Consider the following 17,462-nt stretch of genomic DNA (forward strand, 5'->3'; position numbering starts at 1 on the left):
AAGGTAACAAATACTTGGAGACTGAAGAACATCCTACCACAGAATGAATGGACTAACCAAGAAGTTAAAGAGGAAATTAAAAAGTATATGGAAGCCAATGAAAATGATAACACTAAACCCAAAACCTCTGGGACACAGCAAAGGTGGTCATAAGAGGAAAGTATACAGCAATCCAGGCCTTCCTAAAGAGAAGAAAGATCTCAGATACACAACCTAACCTTACACCTTAAAGAGCTGGGAAAAGAACAGCAAATAAAACCCAAAACAAGCAGAAGACTGGAAATAATAAAGATTAGAGCAGCAATTAATGCTATTGAAACACCCCCCCCCAAAAAAAAAACCCCAGTAGAACAGATCAATGAAACCAGAAGCTGGTTCTTTGAAAGAATTAACAAAATTGATAAACCACTAGCCAGTTTGATCAAAAAGAAAAAGGAAAGGACCCAAATAAATAAAATCAAGAATGAAAGAGGAGAGATCACAACCAACACAGCAGAAATAAAAACAATAATGAGAATATTATGAGCAATTATATGCCAATAAAATGGGCAATCTGGAAGAAATGGACAAATTCCTAGAAACATACACTACCAAAACTGAAAAAGGAAGAAATAGAAAATTTGAACAGACCCATAACTAGTAAGAAAATCGAATTAGTAATCAAAATCTCCCAAAAAAACAAGAGTCCAGGGCCAGATGGCTTTCCAGGGGAATTCTACCAAACATTTAAGGAAGAGTTAACACCTATTCTTTTGAAGCTTTTCCAAAAAATAGAAGTGGAAGGAAAACTTCCAAACTCTTTCTATGAAGTCAGCATTACCTTGATTCCAAAACCAGAGACCCCACTAAAAAGGAGAACTATAGACCAATTTCCCTGATGAACATGGATGCAAAAATCTTCAACAAGATATTACCCAACCGGATCCAACAATACATTAAAAAAATTATTCACCATGACCAAATAGGATTTATACCTGGGATGCAGGGCTGGTTCAATATCTGCAAAACAATTAATGTGATTCATCACATCAATAAAAGAAAGGACAAGAACCATATGATCCTCTCAATAGATGCAGAGAAAGCATCTGACAAAATACAGCATCCTTTCTTGATAAAAACCCTCAGGAAAGTAGGGATAGAAGGAGAATACCTCAAGATCATAAAAGCCATATATGAATAACCCAACACTAATATCATCCTCAATGAGGAAAGACTGAAGGCTTTCCCCCTACGGTCAGGAACAAGACAAGGATGTCCACTCTCGCCAGTTATTCAACATAGTATTGGAAGTCAGCCTCTGCAATCAGACAACACAAAGAAATAAAAGGCATCCAAACTGGCCAGGAGGAGGTCAAACTTTCAGTCTTCACAGATGACCTGATACACTATAGGGAAAACCCTAAAGATCCCACCAAAAAACTGCTAGAATTGATTCATGAATTCAGCAAAGTTGCAGGATATAAAATCAATGCACAGAAATCAGTTGCATTCCTATACACCAACAATGAAGTGACAGAGAAATCAAAGAATCAATCCTGTTTACAGTTGCACCAAAAACCATAAAATACCTAGGAATAAATCTAACCAAAGAGGTGAAAAATCTATACACTGAAAACTATAGAAAGCTATGAAAGAAATTGAAGAAGACACAAAAAAAAAAAATGGAAAAAGATTCCATGCTCCTGGATAGGAAGAACAAACATTGTTAAAATGTCAATACTACTCAAAACAATCTACATATTCAATGCAATACCTATCAAAATAACACCAGCATTCTTCACAGAGCTAGAACAAACAATCCTAAAATTTGTATGGAATCAGAAAAGACCCCAAATAGCCAAAGCAATCTTGAAAAAGAAAACCAAAGCAGGAGGCATCACAATCCCAGACTTCAAGCTATACTACAAAGCTGTAATCATCAAGACAGTATGGTACTGGCACAAGAACAGACACTCAGATCAATGGAACAGAATAGAGAACCCAGAAATGGACCCACAAACGTATGGCAAACTAATCTTTGACAAAGTAGGAAAGGATATTCAATGGAATAAGGACAGTCTCTTCAGCAAGTGGTGCTGGGAAAACTGGATGGCAACCTGCAGAAGAATGAACCTGGACCACTTTCTCACACCATACACAAAAATAAACTCAAAATGGATGAAAGACCTAAATGTAAGACAGGAAGCCATCAAAATCCTCAAGGAGAAAGCAGGCAAAAACCCCTTTGATCTTGGCCACAGCCACTTCTTACTATACACATCTCTGGAGGCAAAGGAAACAAAAGTAAAAATGAACTAGTGGGACCTCATCAAAATAAAAAGCTTCTGCACAGCAAAGGAGACAATCAACAAAACTAAAAGGCAACCGACAGAATAGGAGAAGATATTTGCAAATGACATATCAGATAAAGGGTTGGTATCCAAAATCTATAAAGAACTTATCAAACTCAACACCCAAAAAATAATCCAGGAAGAAATGGGCAAAAGACATGAATAGACACTTCTCCAAAGACATCCAGATGGCCGATCCACACATGAAGAAATGCTCAACATCACTCATCATCAGGGAAATACAAATCAAAACCACAATGAGATTCCACCTTACACCTTTCAGAATGACTAACATTAACACCTCAGGCAAAAACAGATGTTGGTGAGGATGCGGAGAAAGAGGATCTCTTTTGCATTGCTGGTGGGAACGCAAGCTGGTGCAGCCACTCTGGAAAACAGTATGGAGGTTCCTCAAAAAATTAAAAATAAAACTACCCTAGGACCCAGCAATTGCACTACTAGGTATTTATCCAAGGGATACAGGTGTGCTGTTTCGAAGGGACACATGCACCCCCATGTTTATAGCAGCACTACTGACAATAGCCAAAGTATGGAAAGAGCCCAAATGTCCATCAATGGATGAATGGATAAAGAAAATGTGGTGTATATATACATACAATGGAGTATTTGTTGGCAATCAAAAAGAATGAAATCTTTCCATTTGCAACTACATGGACGGAACTGGAGGGTATTATGCTAAGTGAAATTAGTCAGAGAAAGACAAATATCATATGACTTCACTCATATGAGGACTTTAAGAAACAAAACAAATGAACATAAGGGAAGGAAAGCAAAAATAATATAAAAACAGGGAGGGGGACAAAGCATAAGAGACTCATAAATATGGAGAACAAACAGAGGGTTACTGGAGAGGGTGTGGGAGGGGGGATGAGCTAAATGGGTAAGGAGCATTAAGGAATCTACTCCTGAATACATTGTTGCACTATATGCTAACTAATTTGGGTGGAAATTAAAATATATATATAATTATTATGTTGAAAAATAAATAATAAATAAAACCAGGTAGAATAAATTGTTAATCTGCATTATATTTAATTCAGATACACCGAAGACATACCTGTTCTTATAAAACCAACAAACTTACATGTGTTTATCAAAGATTATCTCAGGTCCTGTGAACCTGAAAAACATTTGCATTGGTTTCTATATTTCTATAATATATATTTATATAAATTTATATATTTATATATAAATTATATTTATGTAAATAAAGTATATTTATATAAATGCTTAATTCTTTCTAGGATAATTAAAGAAATTTACAAAGGAATTTTGGCCATACCATCCAGAGGTAAAAAAAAAAAAAAAATTACATATCTATAACATATATAACATAGACCTACAGAGCACATAAATAAACATAGAGATCTTACAGCTTTTGTTCAGAAATGTTAGCCATGTCTCAGGTTTAAAAGAAAATAAATAGTTGGATCCAAATTATGTTTCTGGTAGGTAGACTAAGTTAAGATTATGAGTTCTGATGGCCAATATCTTTTACTAATGTGTGTGTGTGTGTGTGTGTTTTAATGTTCTAATGATTTTTTAGAACTATTTTTCAAGTCGTTTTGTCTTTTAGAAGATTCTACATATCAAACCAAAGAACGCATTCCACGGTCTCCAAGAGTTTCAGAATTTTCTCTTACAACCATACCCCTTAAGGTAGACTTATCTAACATAAGTGTCACTCAGAATGGCCATTACAATTTCTAAGTGTCCAAAAGTTCACCCATTTTTCTAGAAAGGAACAAAATCCTGGCCCAAGGACCTTGTGGAACCTATCTGCTTTTGGATTCCCTAAAATGTCTTAATTATGAAGGGCTCACTTTTCTGACAGCTGTGCTAAAACACTGGGAATTATGTTATCCCCTGCTTTGAACAGGATGGGTGACTTACCAGGGAACTTTGACAACAAGTTCCTCCTCTCAGGAGGAAACGAGATGCATTCATGAAAAACCCTGAATAAAGCCTGAGCGCTCAAAACATAGAGAGGAGCTCAAAGTCCACAAGAGACTTACCCTCAAACTCCAGAGTCACCAAGAAAGCAATGAGCTGAATACACTGTGAGTACTGGCCATGTTTGCTCAACAACCTTGGAATTGTTGGGGGTCTTCTCTGGATTCCATTTCTCTGATAACCATGTAATATCAACCTTAAAATAGCCAGTTACTTTGCTAGCAAAATGAGTTTATTTGTAAATAGCAGAGGAATTGCTATTTGGGACAAGCAAACTACAACAAGCCATAGGCAAATATGAAGAGACAAAGGGACGGTCAGTTTTTATTCAGTTTTTGGAGGAAATTGCGAAGGTTTTTATTTTTTAAAGTTCTCTGGAAAAGGACAAGTGTTCCAGGTTACAGAAGTTTCTCCTTGGCTTCAGGTGGTGGTTGGTGCATTGTTGTTGGGGCAGGCATGGATCTTTGTTCTTTTTCTTAAAAGTAGGAGAAGAAAATCCTATGTGAAAAGTTATGCTTTTCGTAATCCTATGTGATGGTTATCCTGGCTGCAATGGTTATCCTGGCTGCAATGAGTAATATGAGCATTAGGAGCTCCCCTCCAGGGCTTCTGACTCCATTTTCGGTGAAGGAGGTTTCCTTTACTCATTTTTGCTGGAGTATCTAGTGTCTGCCATATCCAAGCCCTCACCTATACTAATGCATGTATCCACAGTGAAGACAGAGCTGGAGTCATCTGGACTGCCTTGCTAGGACTGGACCAGGCAGGCTGGCCAGGGTATCCTCCAATAAAAGATACTTGGAAGCCTCAGTTACAGCAGAAACTGAGAACCCCAGCTGACAGCAAGTCCCCATGGGCACAGACTATTGCCCATACAACCGACATCTCAGAGTGATGTTCACAGTTTAGGCTCCCTCTACTCTTGAGGCAACGCAGGTTGTTGTGGATGGCCCAAGCTTCCAAAGGCCTGGAGGGACCCAGCTGCCTAAAAGCAACTGAAAGAGTATATACAGCATATGCATGGGCTGCCCAAGTCAGGGTAGTGAGGGACCTACAGCAGGTCAATGTCCAGTGAGGCTGGCTCACAGGGGAGGGGGCACTGTGTATCTGGCGCCTGACTAATTTGAAACGCTAACCTACGCATAATCCATATTCCCCTTGAAGGCAGAGCTGGCAGATCTCCACTGCCTTTCCATGACTGGATCAAGCAGGGTGGCCAAGGTGTCTGCCAACAAAAGACAGCTGGGAGCCTTGATTGCTGCAGAAGCCTGGAACCCCAGCAAACAGTAAGTACACATTGGGACTGAATGTCACCTATTTCGATGGCTGCCTCACAGTGATTTTTGGAGGAAGGGGTCCCTACACCTATGAGGTAATGTAGGTTATTGGGGACGAGAACTAGGTCCACAGGCCTGGAGGGCTCAGACTAGCCAAAGATGACTGACAGGGTGCAGGAGGCACAGATCAGGCAATGTCAGGCAAGTCCAGGTCAGGCTGTTGGGGGTGCCCGGCCTCTGCCTAATTCTAAGCCTTAACCTACACAATTGTGCATAATCCCTCTGAAAGCTGTGTTGTTTGAAAGGCAAATAATACTCAAAGGCTGACTTTGTCTTTGCCAACAATTCACTGTGCAAATTTCACAAGCCAATAGAATACAAGAGAATGTCTTTTCATTAGCCACTACGGAAATAACATACTCCAAACCAAGGTTGGATTAGTCATACTATTGTTCTAGGCAAGGGGAGATGAAATGTATAAAGTTCAAGTTTAGTTGAGGCGTAATTTTATAGGAGGTGGTACCCAGAAGACAGGTTAGCCAACTTGGAGCTGAAGTCCAGATGCCAGCGCTAAAGTCTCATGGAGCTAGAACATGTTGCTAGAGCAAGAGCACTGGTGTTGATGGGCAAGATCCCTTATTTGAAGGGATACCACATGCCTTTCATCACTGTCAGTAGAAGAGCCGTCTCAACCATGGCAGGAGCTATTTGCCCTTAGGTCTTCAAGAGTCATTTTAGATCAGCAAAGTGTAGTCTTGCCCAGACTAAACACTCTACGATAGTTCTCACAAATTCTCAGTATTTATAGTCTAATGTTCCTTTGCCATAGTTGCTTTGCTTCTTCATATATTTTTATTGATAAACCTGTGACCAGGGCCCCCAGCAGCTGAGCTACTAAGTTATGAGTGAGAACAGATGAGATGACGACATCCTGACATAACTCCATTGTTGCATCAAAACAACTTCACTTCTAAGAACAACTTTTTTTGTCTTTGTCATAAATAAGTGGATTTAAAATCATGTCAAACCAATACACAACAGTCGATCCTGTGATTTCAAACCACTCTAAAGCTAATTAATACAAATGTCCTGTACAAACCTACATTCACAAAGATATCAATCCACCCTGTGATTCTACAACACTTACAATATTCATCACAGGTACTAAGTCATATTTGTGCAATATTTCTCCTTTGGCAAACATTCTCTTATATTATAGTTTAATGACCAGTTTAAGCAACCATATTCCTAATGTTATCAATATAAATATAACAAAGCTCTTTAGCATGGTACCATGTTTAATTATAAAGCAACCAAAAGTTAAGCTTCTTAAGTGACACAGTTAAATTTCCATACAATTACATTTGTAAGTAAAGATCATTTTTATAAAGTTCCAGGGGGTGCACGCTTGCACAGCACTATCAAACATGTGTTCAACTGCCATAACACTAGAACTCAAAACTGCCATTATTTTTATAAATGCACATTTTTGTTCTTTTAAATTCCTGCAAAGGTAGTTTGACTTTATTAATCTCACCTTCCAAATATACCTTCACTTTTCTTAAGTTTTCTAATGTGAGATTTACATTATTAATCTTGGAGGCTTGATGTGAAACATTTCTCTGGTTATTTTAATGGTTCCTTTATCTTCTGCTGAACTTAATTAACATCTTTTTCCTTGTATTGCCATATTCTTTACCTGTTGTAGTTTTACACAGGTAATGTTCTGTTCCTTATTTTTTCCTTGACTCCAATAGATAAGAGTGAGGTTTGGCTTAGAGCATACTAGCTCTATGTTATATATAACTAGTTGGGGAGGCATCAAAGCCATAGTCATAAGTACTTATACTATAGATATCTTCAAAGATCTAGCAGTAATAAAGGTACTTTGGATTCATTCCAACAATGTATCCTTAGGAACATGTTTTCCTTTTATCATAAGGGGTCTTTCCATAGCCAGTGGGCTCCACTTTCTCTTTTGATATTGGGAAACTGCAAAGTGTGGTAACCTGAGAGCATGTTTCCTTACTTAAGTGCCAATATTCTAATTTCGTAGTTGTCCAAGGAATAGCAGTCATTAGAATGTATTATATCTACTTCTGGTTGGGCTGTTATCTCAGACAATCAGTATTGACCCAAGATTATAGCTGTCCTAAGAGTACTCCACATATCAGCCATCCCTAACTGTACATTGACAGTGTACATAAAACATATTTTGGGGTTTTTTTAGTGTTGCTATTTTTTAGCATTTTCTCCAGCTGCTTTGTTTTTTACTGCCATGTGAAATTTATGTCTTGTAACATAAGGCTAAATGTATCCATCTGTATACCCAATGATGACAAAACTGCCACCGCATGTGTGTCAAATTGAGAGCAAAGTTTAAGAATTTAATGTGATTTGATTTGGAATTGAGAAAAAGTGGCTCCCATTGTTCCTCCACTTAAGCCTCCTACCAGTCCAACAAGGAGCCATAAGGCTTTCCTTCCTTTGAGCTATCTGTTTTTGGCATATGTTGTAAGTTGGATATAAAGGAGCTGGATAAACCCAAGCACAACTTGGGGATTTGTATTTGCCTAGAAAGTCCTACATGTTAAATTTTAATGTATAGACTATGATTATAAATTGCAATATGACTGGTATGGATTTATTAACAATGATTTCTACACCCTTGGGGTAGAGATCTGTGATAGGAGATAGTAGCTTGATTATATTACAGAAGATAATGATATGTGTTATGTGCTAAGTTTCCTGGGTGTTCTCTATACACCACATAATGTCCCTGGTTCTTTTAAAGTCTGGGCATAATGTCCATAGATCTATTATTCACTTTCTAGTAGGTGAATATGGGTTAAACAGTGTAAGTCAGGAGTGTAGTAGATGATCAGTTTTTGGCCTATTTATATTTAAAGATATAATTCCTATTCTGTGTATTCACCAGCTGCTCTTTTACACTAAAATGCTCACACACAAATCAGGAACTAAATCCAGGTTATTTTCAGAGTCTCTGTGATTGTCCAAGGCTGCCTCAATTTAGTAGGATAAAACTACAGAGATGCCCGGGTGGCTCAGTCAGTTGAGCATCTGACTCTTAATTTTGGCTGAGGTCATATCAGGGTTCATGGGATCGAGCCCCTCATGGGACTCTGCACTGCCAGTGCAGAGCTTGCTTGGGATTCTCTGTGTCCCTTCTCTCTGCCCCTTCCTCTCTCTCTCTCTTTCAAAAATAGATATTTTTTTAAAAAAGTAAAAAATTCAGAACCTGGTTGATGAAATATATGTGCTGGGTTATGATACCAAAAGCCAGTTAGTAGTTCAGGCCAGTCTTCATCCTCCAAGTCAATGTCTAATAGAGTTGTTGTTCAGTATCCTTGATGGTTCTTGTGGAGATTAAAATGGAGGTCACCACTGCTTCATCAGCTTCCCTAAGTATTTGGTGTCTCTACTGATTGAAGCTTTCCCGGTGAGTAGATAGTGCTGACAGCGAAGGATGGGGTGCAGAGGCTGGGTTGGTTGATGCCGGTGATGTTGATGAGTCCTCCGTTGCAATAAGGTGACTAGACTAGTGATCTCTGGAGAATGCGGAGGATGTCACAGACAGTGGAGTTGTGCCGGACCAGAAAGTGGCATTCCAGTTCAGAACACTGGCACAGCTCCTATTGCTGGAGCCATCAGAGGAGTATCCATAGCTGTAATGACTATGGTATCCAACAGGGAGCGATAGGCAACGGAGTATGGGCAGCAGGCAGCATGCTGCACTGACCCGTTAGTAATCTTGGTAGGGTTAAAGATGCATCGTGGATTCATGCCTGCAAAATAAAAATAGTTTCCTTGGCATTTTTAATTCCTTCTCGTTGTTCTTGCCACCCAAGGATATCTACCAGTATGACGTCCGTTTTTGCCTATATTCCCTCTAGCATAGTCGCCCTCCATCCTGCGAGGCTAAATATCAGGCGTCTGGTGTCAATACAATAAAGATGGTGTTCTCATGCCTGCCATTTTCAGAGTCATCATATTACTTTCTTTAATGTGATGTAATGTAGTTTTGTCTTCAGTCATCCAGTAGGTTGTATTGATGGCAGGTACCATAATTTTCCTAGTACTATATATATATACCATTATGTTTTTTTAAAATGTTTTCCTTCTAGTTTAGATTCTGGAGTTTGTCAGTGGTCTTATCTGTAGAGGTGCTTGCAATATTAATGCGATAGGAGTTTTTCTATTCTTTCCATATTTATGGTTTAGAGATCTTGCCACCTCCCAGACTGGTTTCGTCCAAGCTTTTATATCAGGCTTATTAGTCAGCTTCTGCTTGAGTAAGCCATTGCACCTTTCATTTGACCCAGACATGGTTGGGCTTGTAGGTGTAAGTCCTTTGTATCTTACTATGCTTTGTTCTTAGCCCATTCTTGTACTTGCTTTCCTTTGCAGTGGGGCCCCTGATTTAATTGGGATACCATAGCAAGCTATCCCGATTTCTAATGCTTGATGGTAGATTTCTGATCATTTTTCCTGCAAGGATAGAGTAATCCTATTCCTGACCATGTGTCTACAAAGTGCATGCATAATTTGTTCTCTGGTACAGATAAGGATCCTATACAATCATTTGTATAATCTGGAAAGGTCTGTCTGCTTCTTTGACCTTATTCATTAGTGACCTTCACACTTTAAACTTTCAGCAATTCCCACATTTCTTAATTTGAAAGTGGAGGTATTTGGTAGGTATATACATGTTTATTTTCCTAATCATGTCCTAGTGCTTTGTGTCCCAGCGTGATTTGTTTGGTGATATGTGCCCATGCCATGACCCAATCACTTGGCATATTTGCGTGCTCAGGTTTTATGTTCCATTGTTCTGCTTGTTTATATATGGTTGTGTTTTGAATTGGTTTCCTCCTTAGTCGTGAATCATTGTGTTTTTGTTAAATTTTGGGAATTTGGGCCTCTTAGTTTTCCTAGTGAGTTTGTCTATCTGGTCATTAAGTTTTGGTACTTGAGCCTTGTCTTTCTGATATGCCGAGACATGTGTGATGAACATGAAGACGTCAGCCAGTGCTATTTTCTGCCATATCCTTACTCCATATGTTCATATTACCTATTTTCCAGTCATTTCCCCACCATGTTCCTGACCAAAGAGCTATTCCAACAGCTATTTCCCATGGGTCTGAGAAAGATATAGGTCATTCTGATTTTCTTTAACAGATTGTTCATCAGTTAGTTTTATGGCCATTAATTCAGCATATTGTGCTGATTTTCTCAAGCCTGAATCTGTCAGGGTTAGACCATCATTAGTCCTCAAGGCCACTGGCTGCTAGCATTCTCCAGATGGTGTCATGGAGGCTGATGTGTGTATAAACCAGGAATTACTGGGTGCCAGGGACCAGGGCAGTCCCCATTGCCCAACTGCTGGAGCGTGGATAAGCTTGCCCTCAGGAATTCTGGCAAGTCCACTATTGGCATAGTGGAGATTTTCTCAGTTCACACAAAGCTGACCCTCAATCTGTTTGTCCTGCTTGGAAATATACCATTTCCATGTTAGGACTTTATGGTCAGGAGTAGCTTCTCTCTGTTGTCAGGGTCTGCTTTACCCATTCCAGAATAGGCTGTTGTAGCTTAGGTGTAATTAGTTTACTTTCTGTCAGTGGTTCTGAATATTGTAGGGCTCATAGAGTACCTGGGTGAGCCCTTAATTGGTTGGTGCCTGTTGTTGGACCACAGGAACTTCTTAGTCCAAGATACAGTTGGGTAATATTTGGGGGTCCTGTGGTGTTTTAGTCCATAGTGGTGTTTTAGTCCAAACCCTTGTGAGTATAGGCACTCTGGTTTATATCCAGAGCCCTCATGAGATGGTATTATAAGTTCTGACAGCATTTTTGAAATAAAGACTGCCTCATGGGTCTCCATCTAAATTCCCTACTCTTCCTATTTATTTCAAAAATGTGTTTTAATATCTTCAGATGTGGTATGTGCTATTTCCAATATCCAAAAAGTCCTATCAGTTTCTGAGCTGCTGATTTTGTGGTACAAATGAAGTGCAATCTAGCTTGTCGGTGACTGGGTCTCATATATTCTGCCTTCAGAAGACCTAGAAATTTTAGTGTAGCGTCCCTGTATGTTACTTTGGTCAGTTGTCCATCCTGTGAGTGTAAAGATTTCAATTAATTCTATAGTGACTCTAGTCTGTTCTTCCAAGTTATCACCACAAGTAAATGTGTCATCAATATAGGAAATGCTGGTTTGTGTGTGTTGTTTTCCTGAAAAACCTGGATGTTTTGTGTTAGAAAGTTGTGGGCTATTACTGGTCTCTTGTGTTAATCTTGTGGTAACCTAGTAAACTGATATTGTCTGCCTTCCCAATGAATGCAGTCATGGACTGGCTCTCCTCATCGATTAGAATAGCAAAGAACATGTCAGATAAGTCTATCACCATGTAATAAGTTCCCAATCCAGTGATGATACTGATTAGGATAATGCTTAAATCTAGGAGTACTTCCTCAATTTTGAGAGAGTATTTGTTTAACTTTTTCTAATCTACTGTAAGTCTATATGATCCATCTGGCTTTTTAACAGGCCAGATTGGATTGTTAATCGCAAAATATAGGGATGATAATTTGTTCCTTTAGGGGTTCCTGAATGTTTCTCTTAATTTTTATATGTCCTATTACATCTAGTCCAAGAATGTTTTCTAAATCGGGACCAATAAGGCATTTATCCATAATGAGTGATCTATCACATTGTTAGGAATCTATGTACCATTGTCCCTGGGGTTAATTTTCACCTTAATCCTTCAACTAATTCCTTTTTATTGTTAAAGTTTTCTAAATTAGTAGGATAGCCTAGTATAATGGTACTTAGAACCCTATATCTAACAACATAGTGATATATGTAGCATTTTTACTTATGAAGTGGTTTCTATTGAAATGGCCAGTATAACTTGAGTGACTGTCACCAGCTTGGGCCAAGAGACAGAGACTGCCCAGAGTCTAGGGGGTTTGCTCTCCTCTGGCTACCAATGGCTTGTCTATTAATAGAATTAAGTTTTTTAAATGGGGTAACTATTCACAATAAATGGGTCAGTGGGTCTATATGTAGGTTTATTTTTCTTAGGTCTATTTACTCTAAAAGGTGGTTGTTTCCATTTCTCTGACACTGCACATGCATATTTTCTGGGGTTTCTCTTTGGGTTTCTATCTTCATAATTTGTTATAAAGAGTGGTAGTCTAAATAGCTTAGGTGGCCAAATGGGTCTTGCATATTTAGTTCTAAATGACCTATTTTGATTGCATCTATGTACATTAGGTGTAGGCCTGTTTTGTTGATAAACATGAGTGTTAAAGCCTTTATTTTGACTTAGTTCCTCAGCTGTTCTTATCAAATCAATCAGTTATCCTTTGTTTCTGGAACCTACAAATACTATAATGCCTTTCTGTCCTATGGGGGCTCAGCTTTTAAACTGATCTTTTCAATTTTTTCTGTTGCTTCCACATATATTGGTGAGAGTGTCCCCTATCATGAATCACAGTTAATAATCCTAATTTTATTATTATATTAGTAGATTCTCCTGCTGTTCTCAATGAATATGCTTTTAGGGATAAATATATTAGGTAGAGGCCATCTTAATCTCCAGGTTGCTGCTAATCACAGATCTTTGTAAATCAGTAATTTTTTTTCTCCAAATATTCAAAGGTGTCAAGTGGTAATGGGTCCAAGTTGCATAATACCTGCTCCTGTGAGAATAAAGTTCTGTCTTCTTTTGGGCCATGAATCTAATATTCACTGGGTTTCTGTGTCCAAATCAGTTTGTTGGAACTCCATTCCAATTTTTGTCTTTTTTTTTTTTTTTTTTTTTTGTCTAGTAAAGCTCTCTTCAGTGACTCTGATTCATCCCATATTATCATTTGTTTTAGTTTTGTGTATTTTCATGGGCCTAGCTTCTAGTAGGTTAAGTTACCAGGGTCAAATGGGTTAAAATCATCATCACTTCTGGGTATGAATTGTTGCCCTTAGGAGCAAAGGGGTCTGGGTTTCTTCCTACCCTGGATATTACTTTTCGTGCCAGTACTTTTCCTTTCTGCCTATTGCCATCTATTTACTTAATGCTTCTAAGAACACTGGAATGTTTTCCTTAGTTGCTGTTTCTTTCTTTCTTTTGTTTTATTCTTTTTTTTTTTTTTTTGGTGTTTCTTGTGCCTTGTTTTAGAAATCCTTCCCTACCTTGAAATAAGGTAGTTTTTTTATATTAAATTTAATAATGAAAATAAACTTCCGTGCAACAGTGAACACTATAATAAAATGTAAGCTGTCAGATACAGGCTTTGTAAAAACCTTTTTCAAAAGATCAAAAAGATCAGAGTCCAAACCTTTTTACATGTCAGTTACACTCATTATCAGAGAATCTATGCTTTTTCCCTTGTGTGGAATACAACCTTCATATTTCCAGATTCTATGTTTGTGTGGATCTATGACTGGGTCTCTGTGTTGCTGCATAACACTGCTTATTGTGATTCTTCTTCAAAGTTAATTCTAGTAAGACAGTTTACCATTGACCGAGGTATGTACAAAGTGAGGGTCAGACGTTCCCTAGCATGTATTATAAAGCTATATAATGGTTTGGGCTATTCTTGGCTCTCTACTCTTCCACATGAATTTTATTTTTTTTTATTTTAATTCCAGTATAGTTAATATACGGTGTTATATTAGTTTCGGGTGAACAATATAGTCAGTCAACCAAATCCATACATCACCAATGCTCATCATGACAAGTGCACTCCTTAATCCCCATTACTTATTTCACCCATCCCCCACACCAACCTCTGTTCTCAACAGAGTATGTTTCTTGGCTTGCCTCTTTTTCACCCCTTTGTTTTGTTTCTTAAATTCCACATGAGTGAAATCATATGGTATTTGTCTTTTTCTGACTTATTTCATTTAGCATTACACTGTCTAGCTCCACCCATGTCATTGCAAATGGCAAAAATTTCATTCTTTTTTATGACTAAATAATATCCCACTGTGTGTGTGTACACACACACACACACACACACACACACACACACACACCACATTGTCTTTATCAATTCATCAGTTAATAGATACTTGGGCTGCTTCCATAGTTTGGCTATTGTAAATAATGCTGCTATAAACATATGTCTCTGAATTAGTGTTTTCATATTCTTTAGGTACTCAGTAGTGTGATTACTGGATCATAGGATAGTTCTATTTTTGACGAAAATCCATACAGTTTTCCACATTAGCTAGACCAGTTTGCATTACCATCAACAGTGCAAGAGTGTTCCTTTTTTTCCACATCTTTGTCAACACTTGCTGTGTTTTTTATTTTAGCCATTCTGACAGGTGTGAGGTGACATCTCAATGTAGTTTTGATTTTGCATTTTCCTGATGATGAGTGATGTTGAGCATCTTTTCATGTGTCTGTTGGCCTTCTGCATGTCTTCTTTGGAGAAATGCCTGTTCATTCCTTCTGCCCAGTTTTTACTGGGTATTGAGTTATATAAATTCTTTATATATTTTGGATACTAACCCTTTATTAGATGTGTCATTTGCAAATATCTTCTCCTTTTCAGTAGGTTGCCCTTTAATTTTATTGTTTCCTGTACTGTGTAGAAGCTTATTTTGATGTAGTGAATGGTTTATTTTTGCTTTTATGTGTCTTACCTCAAGAGACATAGCTAGAAAAATGTTGCCATGGCCAGTATCAAAGACATTGTTGCCTGTGCTCTCTCCTAGTATTTTTATGGTTTCAGGTCTCACATTTAGGTCTGTAATCCATTTTGAGTTTGTTTTTGTGGTATGGTATAAGAAAATGGTCCAGTTTCCCTAACATCATTTGCTAAGGAGACTGTCTTTTTACCATTCCATATTCTTTCCTGTGTTTTTGAAGACCAACTGATCATACAATTGTGATCAATTGTATGATCAATGTATTCAAATAAATAATGAAGTTTGAATTCTTCCCTGCATCTGCCTTTTATTTCTTTTAATCTGATTACTGTGGCTAGGACACCCAGTACTATGTTGAATAAAAGTGATGAAAGTAGACATCCTTGTCTTGTTCCTGACCTTAAGGGGCAAGTTTTCCATTTTTCCCCCATTGAGTATGATGTTCACTGTGTGTTTTTTATATATGCTGAGCATGGAGCCTGCTTAAGATCTTCTCTCTTTTTCTGCCCCTCTCCCCCATTCATGCTCTCTCTTTAAACAAACAAAAAAAACTAAAACTAACATTTTAAAAAAGCATATAAAATCTACTTATCCAAGTATTACTACTTCAGCTTTCTTTTGACATCATTTGCATGATAAATGTCTCTCGATCCCCTCACTTTCAGTATGCAGGGGTTTTTAGGTCTAAAACGAGTTTTCTATAGGCAGCATATAGTTGGGTCTCTTTTTTTTTTTTTTTTATCCACCTGTCACCCTGTCTTTTGGAGTGTTTAGTCCATTTACATTGAAAGTAATGATTGATAGAGTGCACTGTGTCTAAGGGCTTGTGAGTGTTGCATTGACTAGTAGCTCCACCACATTGGACCTGCCCTCTGCTCTCACCAGCTGAGCCATGGTCAGGCCCAGGCAGCTCTGCAAGGTGGTAGCCAGTGGAAGTCATAGGGACAATACACGCCTGGAGATGGGAGCCTCTTCCAGCTAATGGACCTGATTTGGAGCAGTAGGACACAAGCTGAACTTGTTGAAGCTCAACCTGAAGCTAAACAGGAAATCCTTGAAAACAAAGATGTGGTTGTTTAACACCTTCATTTTGATAGACTTGGAAGAACTAAAGATGATGTCATCATATGTGAAATTGGGGGCCTTTTTAAGGTAAAAACCTTATTGAGGTGATGTGGAAATCTCACAAAGCCTGTGAAAAATTGCTTCACCTAGGAATATTTAGGCAAGTGAATGTTTTGATTAATGTATGACAAAGTGATGATGCACTTCCAAATGCACTAGACATTACCTTTGAAATAAGCCAGATTAAGGAGATTAATGGAAGACCAGTCACACCATCAAGTGGGAGGGCATGTGGTGAGAGCTGGGCTGCTTCAGGAGGATGGCACCTTTTACTGTCAGGAAGGAAAGTGGACATTCACTGAAGTCATGAAGCAATGGTCATCAACTGTTGGAACTCTTCCATCTTGCCAAGAGGAGGTACTTTGCTGAAAGTTCACCAGGAACTGGCAGGCTACACCACAGGGGACATAAGGTTCATAAAAGAAGATTTCAAGCTTCAGTTGAATAAACAACTCATATTCGATTCAGTTTTTTCAGAATCTCTTTGGGGTGGGATGTTGGTGCCCATTGGCAATAAACCACCAAGTATTGCTGACACGTTTTACCTTGGAGGACCGACAAGTGTATGTGGGTTCAGCATGCACAGCACTGGGTCAGAGTGAAGGAGAATACGGAGTGGAGAAGCATACTAGGCCAGCAACCTACACCTGTATACCCCATTATTTTTCCAGCCAGGCCAGCATGGTTTCAGAGAACTACAGACTACACTTCTTTCTCGATGTGGGAACCTCTGCCACCTCAACTATAGGGAGGGTCCCAAGACTCATATTCATAAGCTGGCTGAGTGCATTTGCTAGTGTCATGGTGCCAGGATTGTCCCCAGGCTTGGCAACAACTTGGCTGGCACTTAATTACTGTGTCCCCATGGGTATGCAGAAGGGTGACAGGATATGTGATGGCATCTAATTAGAAGCCAGGATAAGGTTCCTGTAGCTGACACGTGTCCTTTACACCCTACAGGAAGAGCTCTGGAACTTGGGCAGCAGTGAGTCACTCAGTGCCACACACTTTCTAAGTAAACACATCTGAGTCATTCTTTGCAGTCCTTATGGTAAACCATGTCAATAAATGTTAAAGA

General features: G+C 38.6%; 1 long non-coding RNA gene and 1 pseudogene across 2 annotated transcripts; one reads left to right on the forward strand and one right to left on the reverse strand.

The window, feature by feature from the left end:
* Window positions 1-4,602: 4,602 nt before the first annotated feature.
* Window positions 4,603-10,074, reverse strand: LOC106981784 (uncharacterized). 2 transcript variants are annotated; one of them, XR_008292909.1, is made up of 3 exons: window positions 8,841-9,462; window positions 5,441-5,572; window positions 4,603-4,779 (listed from the first exon to the last, which is right to left on the reverse strand). It is a non-coding gene; the product is annotated as an uncharacterized LOC106981784 (long non-coding RNA). The 2 variants fall into 2 exon arrangements; XR_003425628.2 differs by lacking the exon at window positions 5,441-5,572 and having other exon boundaries at window positions 8,841-10,074.
* An 837-nt stretch (window positions 10,075-10,911) lies between these two features.
* LOC106981770 (sorting and assembly machinery component 50 homolog) lies at window positions 10,912-17,317 on the forward strand (annotated as a pseudogene).
* Window positions 17,318-17,462: the final 145 nt, after the last annotated feature.

This window comes from Acinonyx jubatus, chromosome E4 (assembly GCF_027475565.1).
Source record: "Acinonyx jubatus isolate Ajub_Pintada_27869175 chromosome E4, VMU_Ajub_asm_v1.0, whole genome shotgun sequence".
Taxonomy (NCBI): domain Eukaryota; kingdom Metazoa; phylum Chordata; class Mammalia; order Carnivora; family Felidae; genus Acinonyx; species Acinonyx jubatus.